The 8,305-nt window shown below is 41.0% G+C and overlaps 1 non-coding gene across 1 annotated transcript; it reads left to right on the top strand.

Annotated features, from left to right (window-relative positions):
- Positions 1-6,669: 6,669 nt before the first annotated feature.
- LOC112718857 (small nucleolar RNA R71) lies at positions 6,670-6,777 on the top strand. The gene has a single exon (XR_003161185.1). It is a non-coding gene; the product is annotated as a small nucleolar RNA R71 (small nucleolar RNA).
- Positions 6,778-8,305: the final 1,528 nt, after the last annotated feature.

Raw genomic sequence — 8,305 nt, 5'->3', positions numbered from 1 at the left:
ATAAGGACCCACGAATAGTTAGTTAGTTAGTTGGAATTCATGAATAAACAATTTAATCTTTTCTCATTTTTCTTTTTAATTCTAGCCGTAAAGTTCAATTGTCTTTGGTTTGATATTATTCTCACCTTTCTTATTTTGTCTTTATAGGGAAAAGAAAAGGAGCATTGATGGAGATTGATTGGACAATTAAATGGGGGAGGTTCAGCCACTTCATGAAGAGAACTACACACTTGTCTCAAGAAGGAACGCATGGGGAAACGTTGCCATGCAACATTGAAGAAAGGAGACCCTTTGAAGACCGAACCATTAACTCTCATTAAGTGATGATTGGTGCGCGAAATTGTGAACAATACTTTTCACAACTCTCATAATCCCCGGTCATGAACCCCAAAAACTTGGTAGTTCAGTACCATGGCATTACACAACTTCGCACAACTAACCAGCAAGTGCACTGGGTCGTCCAAGTAATAAACCTTACGCGAGTAAGGGTCGATCCCACGGAGATTGTTAGTATGAAGCAAGCTATGGTCATCTTGTAAATCTTAGTCAGGCAAACTCAAATGGATATGATGATGAACGAAAATAAACAATAAGATAAAGATAGAGATACTTATGTAATTCATTGGTAGGAACTTCAGATAAGCGCATGAAGATGCCTTCCCTTCTGTCTCTCTGCTTTCCTACTGTCTTCATCCAATCCTTCTTATTCCTTTCCATGGCAAGCTTGTGTAGGGTTTCACCATTGTCAGTGGCTACCTCCCATCCTCTCAGTGAAAACGATTGCATATGCTCTGTCACAGCACGCGGAATTCAGCTGTCGGTTCTCGGTCAGGCCGGAATAGAATCCATCGATTCTTTTGCGTCTGTCACTAACGCCCCACCTGCTAGGAGTTTGAAGCACGTCACAGTCATTCAGTCATAGAATCCTACTCAGAATACCACAGACAAGGTTAGACCTTCCGGATTCTCTTGAATGCCGCCATCAGTTCTTGCCTATACCACGAAGACTCTGATCTCACGGAATGGCTGGCTCGTTTGTCAGGCGAGCACTCGGTTGTCAGGCGATCAACCATGCATCGTGCAATCAGGAATCCAAGAGATATTCACCCAATCGAAGATAGAACAGAGGTGGTTGTCAGTCACATGTTCATAGGTGAGAATGATGATGAGTGTCACGGATCATCACATTCATCAAGTTGAAGAACAAGTGATATCTTAGAACAAGAACAAGCGGAATTGAATGGAAGAACAATAGTAATTGCATTAATACTCGAGGTACAGCAGAGCTCCACACCTTAATCTATGGTGTGTAGAAACTCTACCGTTGAAAATACATAAGAACAAGGTCTAGGCATGGCCGAATGGCCAGCCTCCCAGTGATCTAAGATAGCATAAAAATGAAGATAGCTACCAAAGTTTGATCTAAGAACTAGATGTCCAAAGATGATCTAGAGATCTAAAGTGATCAAAAGATGAAAATACAATAGTAAAAGGTCCTACTTATAGAGAACTAGTAGCCTAAGGTTTACAGAAATGAGTAAATGACATAAAAATCCACTTCCGGGCCCACTTGGTGTGTGCTTGGGCTGAGCAATGAAGCATTTTCGTGTAGAGACTCTTCTTGGAGTTAAACGCCAGCTTTTATGCCAGTTTGGGCGTTTAACTCCCATTTTGGTGCCAGTTCCGGCGTTTAACGCTGGGATTTCTGAGGGTGACTTTGTACGCCGGTTTGGGCCATCAAATCTTGGGCAAAGTATGGACTATCATATATTGCTGGAAAGCCCAGGATGTCTACTTTCCAACGCCGTTGAGAGCGCGCCAATTGGGTTTCTGTATCTCCAGAAAATCCACTTCGAGTGCAGGGAGGTCAGAATCCAACAGCATCTGCAGTCCTTTTTAGTCTCTGAATCAGATTTTTGCTCAGGTCCCTCAATTTCAGCCAGAAAATACCTGAAATCACAGAAAAACACACAAACTCATAGTAAAGTCCAGAAAAGTGAATTTTAACTAAAAACTAATAAAAATATACTAAAAACTAACTAGATCATACTAAAAACATACTAAAAACAATGCCAAAAAGTATACAAATTATCCGCTCATCACAACACCAAACTTAAATTGTTGCTTGTCCTCAAGCAACTGTAAATCAAATAAGATAAAAAGAAGAGAATATGCAATGAATTCCAAAAACATCTGTGAAGATCAGTATTAATTAGATGAGCGGGGCTTTTAGCTGTTTGCCTCTGACTAGTTTTGGCATCTCACTCTATCCTTTGAAATTCAGAATGATTGGCTTCTTTAGGAACTCAGAATCTAGATAGTGTTATTTATTCTCCTAGTTAAGTATGATGATTCTTGAACATAGCTACTTATTGAGTCTTGGCTGTGGCCCAAAGCACTCTGTCTTCCAGTATTACCACCGGATACATACATGCCACAGACACATAATTGGGTGAACCTTTTCAGATTGTGACTCAGCTTTGCTAGAGTCCCCAATTAGAGGTGTCCAGGGTTCTTAAGCACACTCTTATTGCCTTGGATCTCAACCTTATTTCTTTTCTTTTCTCTCTCTTTTTTTTTCTTTTCTTTTTCTCTTTTTTTCGATTTTTTTTTGAATAGTAATGCTTTTTCTTGCTTCAAGAATCATTTTTATGATTTTTTCAGATCCTCAGTAACATGTCTCCTTTTTCATCATTCTTTCAAGAGCCAACATTCATGAACCACAAATTCAAGATACATATGCACTGTTTAAGCATACATTCAGAAGACAAAAGTAATGCCACCACATCAAAATAATTAAACTGTTATAAAATTCAAAATTCATGCAATTCTTTCTTTTTTTAATTTAAGCACGTTTTTATTCAAGAAAGGTGATGGATTCATAGGACATTCATAACTTTAAGGCATAGACACTAAGACACTAATGATCACAAGACATAGACATGGACAAACATAAGCATAAAATTCGAAAAACAGAAGAATAAAGAACAAGGAAATCAAGGAACGGGTCCACCTTAGTGATGGCGGCTCTTTCTTCCTCTTGAAGATCCTATGGAGTGCTTGAGCTCCTCAATATCTCTTCCTTGTCTTTGTTGCTCCTCCCTCATGATTCTTTGGTCTTCTCTAATTTCATGAAGGATGATGGAGTGTTCTTGATGCTCCATCCTTAGTTGTCCCATGTTGGAACTCAACTCTCCTAGGGAGGTGTTTAGTTGCTCCCAATAGTTTTGTGGAGGAAAGTGCATCCCTTGAGGAATCTCAGGGATCTCATGATGAGTGGGGTCTCTTGTGTGCTCCATCCTTTTCTTACTGATGGGCTTGTCCTCATCAATGGGGATATCTCTCTCTATGTCAACTCCAACTGAATAACAGAGGTGACAAATGAGATGAGGAAAGGCTAACCTTGCCAAGGTAGAGGACTTGTCCGCCACCTTATAGAGTTCTTGGGCTATGACCTCATGAACTTCTATTTCTTCTCCAATCATGATGCTATGGATCATGATAGCCCGGTCTATGGTAACTTCGGAACGGTTGCTAGTGGGAATGATTGAGCGTTGGATGAACTCCAACCATCCTCTAGCCACGGGTTTGAGGTCATGCCTTCTCAATTGAACCGGCTTTCCTCTTGAATCTCTCTTCCATTGGGCGCCCTCTTCACATATGACTGTGAGGACTTGGTCCAACCTTTGATCAAAGTTGACCCTTCTAGTGTAAGGATGTTCATCTCCTTGCATCATAGGCAAGTTGAACGCCACCCTCACACTTTCCGGACTAAAATCCAAGTATTTCCCCCGAACCATAGTAAGATAATTCTTTGGATCCGGGTTCACACTTTGGTCATGGTTCTTGGTGATCCATGCATTGGCATAGAACTCTTGAACCATCAAGATTCCGACTTGTTGAATGGGGTTGGTAAGAACTTCCCAACCTCTTCTTCGGATCTCATGTCGGATCTCCGGATATTCACCCTTTTTGAGTGAAAAAGGGACCTCGGGGATCACCTTCTTCAAGGCCACAACTTCATAGAAATGGTCTTGATGCACCCTTGAGATGAATCTTTCCATCTCCCATGACTCGGAGGTGGAAGCTTTTGCCTTCCCTTTCCTCTTTCTAGAGGTTTCTCCGGCCTTGGATGCCATAAATGGTTATGGAAAAACAAAAAGCATTGCTTTTACCACACCAAACTTAAAATGTTTGCTCGTCCTCGAGCAAAAGAAGAAAGAAGAGAATAGAAGAAGAAGAAATGAGGGGAAAGGGAATGGCTATGTATTCGGCCAAAGGGGAGAGAAAAGGTGTTTAAGGTGTGTGAAAATGAAGGAGTGAAGGAGGGTTTATATAGGAGAGGGGGAGAGGGATGTTCGGCCATTTGAGGGTGGGTTTGGGTGGGAAAGTGGTTTGAATTTGAATGGTGAGGTAGGTGGGGTTTTAAGAAGAATGGATGTGAGTGGTGAAGAGAAAGATGGGATTTGATAGGTGAGGGGTTTTTGGGGAAGAGGTGTTGAGGTGATTGGTGAATGGGTGAAGAAGAGAGAGAGTGGTAGGGTAGGTGGGGATCCTGTGGGGTCCACAGATCCTGAGGTGTTAAGGAAAAGTCATCCCTGCACCAAATGGCATGCAAAATCACATTTTGTGCCATTTCTGGTGTTTAACGCCAGCTTCTTGCCCATTTCTGGCGTTTAACGCCAGTCTGGTGCCCTTTTCTGGCGTTAAACGCCCAGAATGGTGCCAGACTGGGCGTTAAACGCCCAACAGCTAACCTCACTGGCGTTTAAACGCCAGTGGGTGCGTCCTCCAGGGTGTGCTGTTTTTCTTCCTGTTTTTCATTCTGTTTTTGCTTTTTTTCATTAATTTTGTGACTTCTCATGATCATCAACCTACAAAAAAGATAAAATAACAAAATAAAATAGATAATTATAAAACATTGGGTTGCCTCCCAACAAGCGCTTCTTTAATGTCAGTAGCTTGACAGTGGGCTCTCATGTAGCCTCAGAAATGCTCAGAGCTATGTTGGAACCTCCCAACACCAAACTTAGAGTTTGAATGTGGGGGTTCAACACCAAACTTAGAGTTTGGTTGTGGCCTCCCAACACCAAACTTAGAGTTTGACTGTGGGGGCTCTGTTTGGCTCTGCTTTGAGAGAAGCTCTTCATGCTTCCTCTCCATGATGACAGAGGGATATCCTTGGGCCTTAAACACCAAGGATTCTTCATTCACTTGAATGATCAACTCTCCTCTATCAACATCAATCACAGCCTTTGCAGTGGCTAGGAAGGGTCTGCCAAGGATGATGGATTCATCCATGCACTTCCCAGTCTCTAGGACTATGAAATCAGTAGGGATGTAATGGTTTTCGACTTTAACCAGAACATCCTCTACAAGTCCATGGGCTTGTTTTCTTGAGTTGTCTGCCATCTCTAGTGAGATTTTTGCAGCTTGCACCTCAAAGATCCCTAGCTTCTCCATTACAGAGAGGGGCATGAGGTTTACACTTGACCCTAAGTGACACAAGGCCTTCTTGAAGGTCATGGTGCCTATGGTACAAGGTATTGAAAACTTCCCAGGATCCTGTCTCTTTTGAGGCAGTTTCTGTCTAGACAAGTTATCCAGTTCCTTGGTGAGCAAAGGAGGTTCATCCTCCCAAGTCTCATTTCCAAATAACTTGTCATTTAACTTCATGATTGCTCCAAGGTATTTAGCAACTTGCTCTTCAGTGACATACTCATCCTCTTCAGAGGAAGAATACTCATCAGAGCGCATGAATGGCAGAAGCAAGTCCAATGGAATCTCTATGGTCTCAGTTTGAGCCTCAGATTCCCATGGTTCCTCATTAGGGAACTCATTGGAGGACAGTGGACGCCCAGTGAGGCCTTCCTCAGTGGCGTTCACTGCCTCTTCTTCCTCCCAAAATTCGGCCATGTTGATGGCCTTGCACTCTCCTTTTGGATTTTCTTCTGTATTGCTTGGGAGAGTACTAGGAGGGAGCTCAGTAATTTTCTTGCTCAGATGACCCACTTGTCCTTCCAAATTTCTAATGGAGGACCTTGTTTCAGTCATGAAACTTTGAGTGGTTTTGATCAGATCAGAGACCATGGTTGCTAAGTCAGAGGCATTCTGCTTAGAACTCTCTGTCTGTTGCTGAGAAGATGATGGAAAAGGCTTGCTAAACCTGTTTCTTCCACCATTATTGTTGTTGAAACCTTGTTGAGGTCTCTATTGATCCTTCCATGAGAAATTTGGATGATTTCTCCATGAAGGATTATAGGTGTTTCCATAGGATTCTCCCATGTAGTTCACCTCTTCCATTGAAGGGTTCTCAGGATCATAGGCTTCTTCCTCAGATGAAGCCTCCTTAGTACTGCTTGGTGCATTTTGCATTCCAGACAGACTTTGAGAAATCATATTGACTTGTTGGGTCAATATTTTGTTCTGAGCCAATATGGCATTCAGAGTGTCAATCTCAAGAACTCCTTTCTTCTGACTAGTCCCATTGTTCACAGGATTTCTTTCAGACGTGTACATGAATTGGTTATTTGCAACCATTTCAATCAGTTCTTGAGCTTCAGTAGGCGTCTTCTTCAGATGAAGAGATCCTCCAGAAGAGCTATCCAAGGACATCTTGGACAGTTCAGAGAGACCATCATAGAAAATTCCTATGATGCTCCATTCAGAAAGCATGTCAGAGGGACATTTTCTGATTAATTGTTTGTATCTTTCCCAAGCTTCATAGAGGGATTCTCCTTCCTTCTGTCTGAAGGTTTGGACTTCCACTCTAAGCTTACTCAATTTTTGAGGTGGAAAGAACTTTGCCAAGAAGGCATTGACTAGCTTTTCCCAAGAGTCCAGGCTTTCTTTAGGTTGTGAGTCCAACCATGCCCTAGCTCTGTCTCTTACAGCAAAAGGGAATAGCATAAGTCTGTAGACCTCAGGGTCAACCCCATTAGTCTTGACAGTGTCACAGATTTGCAAGAACTCAGCTAAAAACTGATGAGGATCTTCCAGTGGAAGTCCATGGAACTTGCAATGCTGTTGCATTAGAGAAACTAATTGAGGCTTAAGCTCAAAGTTGTTTGCTCCAATGGCAGGGATAGAGATGCTTCTCCCATAGAAATCGGGAGTAGGTGCAGTAAAGTCACCCAGCACCTTCCTTGCATTGTTGGCATTGTTGTTGTTTTCGGCTGCCATGAGTTCTTCTCCTTTGAAGAATTCGGTCAGGTCCTCTAAAGAGAGTTGTGCTTTGGCTTCTCTTAGCTTTCTCTTCAAGGTACTTTCAGGTTCAGGATCGGCCTCAACAAGAATGCCTTTGTCTTTGCTCCTGCTCATATGAAAGAGAAGGGAACAAGAAAGTGTGGAATCCTCTATGTCACAGTATAGAGATTCCTTGAAGTGTCAGAGGAAAAGAAGAGTAGAAGACAGAAGTAGAAAATTCGAACTTATCAAAGGAGATGGAGTTCTAATTTTCCATTAAGGAATAGTGTTAATCCATAAATAGAAGGATGTGAGAAGGAGGGAAGTGATTTTCGAAAATTAAGTAAAAATTTGGAAAACATTTTTGAAAAACATTACTTAATTTTCGAAAATGAAAGTGGGAAAGAAGTAAAGTGACTTTTGAAAAAGATTTTGAAATTAGAAATCAAAGGGATTTGATTGAAAACTATTTTGAAAAAGATGTGGTTAAGAAAATATGATTGGTTTTTAAAAAGATGTGATTGAGAAGATATGATTTGAAAAACATTTTAAAAAGATTTGATTTTGAAAATTAAAGACTTGACTAACAAGAAAAGATATGATTCAAACATTAAACCTTTCTCAACAGAAAAGGTAACATACTTGAAATGTTGAATCAAATCATTAATTGATAGTAAGTATCTTTGAAAATAGAAAGAAATTGGTTTTGAAAAAGATTTGATTGAAAAATTTTGAAAACTGAAAAAAAATTTGCATTGAAAAACAGAATCTTCCCCCTTGTGCCATCCTGGCGTTAAACGCCCAGAATGGTGCACATTCTGGCGTTTAACGCCCAAAATGCTACCCTTTTGGGCGTTAAACGCCCAACCAGGTACCCTGGCTGGCGTTTAAATGCCAGTCTGTCCTTCTTCACTGGGCGTTTTGAACGCCCAGCTTTTTCTGTGCAATTCCTCTGCTGTATGTTCTGAATCTTCAATTCTCTGTATCATTGACTTGAAAAGACACAAATTAAAAATATTTTTGGATTTTTAATAATCAAAATGCAACTAAATTCAAGTAACAATGCATGCAAGACACCAAACTTAGTAGTTTGTATACTACTGACACTAACAAAATGAAA

The sequence above is a fragment of the Arachis hypogaea genome, chromosome 10, assembly GCF_003086295.3.
Source record: "Arachis hypogaea cultivar Tifrunner chromosome 10, arahy.Tifrunner.gnm2.J5K5, whole genome shotgun sequence".
Lineage (NCBI taxonomy): Eukaryota > Viridiplantae > Streptophyta > Magnoliopsida > Fabales > Fabaceae > Arachis > Arachis hypogaea.
This window is presented reverse-complemented; position numbering and strand designations above follow the sequence as displayed.